We start from the raw sequence: 479 nt of genomic DNA, 5'->3' as shown, positions 1-479 counted from the left end.
GGGGGGGGTGCGCAGTGTATGATGGGTGAAAAAGCACCGCGACCTGCTGCTTCTGCGGCTGTGGTGTGGTGGTTGTGTATACAGAACACGGGGGGCTGGACATAAAAAAAGACTCTTCATGCTTGTTACATTTCTCACCACGAGTTTAGTGAATGAAGTAGACAGTGTTGTATTGTTCTACTTCATTCATGTTGTGTTCAATGCTCTTTTTTTGTTGGCCATATTAAACCCTCTGTGTCGGAATAATGTCTAACAAATGTCCTTTAACACATCATGAAAACACGCCTTGCCGTATTTATTACCGTATGGTATAGCTAATAAAACATTAAAGCAGATGGAGCTACAGTTGCGAGAAGTGGCAGCAGCCCGGGTGGGCGTATAGCTGCTGGCACGTGGAACATTAATCATGGTATGCTGCGCGTGCACTCGAGCTGAAACGCTAAGTGCTAGAAACCTGAGGGTCTCATAAATAGGCTACT

The 479-nt window shown here is 45.7% G+C and overlaps 2 protein-coding genes across 2 annotated transcripts in view; one reads left to right on the top strand and one right to left on the bottom strand.

Annotated features, from left to right (window-relative positions):
- The window catches only part of si:dkey-71h2.2 (low density lipoprotein receptor adapter protein 1), a 90,993-nt gene that overhangs the window by 22,715 nt on the left and 67,799 nt on the right, over positions 1–479 (bottom strand). The window lies entirely within an intron of this gene.
- The window catches only part of fndc4a (fibronectin type III domain containing 4a), a 20,837-nt gene continuing 20,781 nt past the window's right edge, over positions 424–479 (top strand). The window contains exon 1 of the mRNA XM_032543713.1: positions 424–479. This exon is cut by the window's right edge and continues 606 nt beyond it. The gene's annotated coding sequence lies outside the window, so the exon portion shown is untranslated.

The sequence above is a fragment of the Etheostoma spectabile genome, chromosome 18, assembly GCF_008692095.1.
Source record: "Etheostoma spectabile isolate EspeVRDwgs_2016 chromosome 18, UIUC_Espe_1.0, whole genome shotgun sequence".
NCBI classification, from domain to species: Eukaryota; Metazoa; Chordata; class Actinopteri; order Perciformes; family Percidae; genus Etheostoma; species Etheostoma spectabile.
Note: the sequence above shows the minus strand (reverse complement) of the source record. Positions and strands in the feature narration are given on the sequence as shown.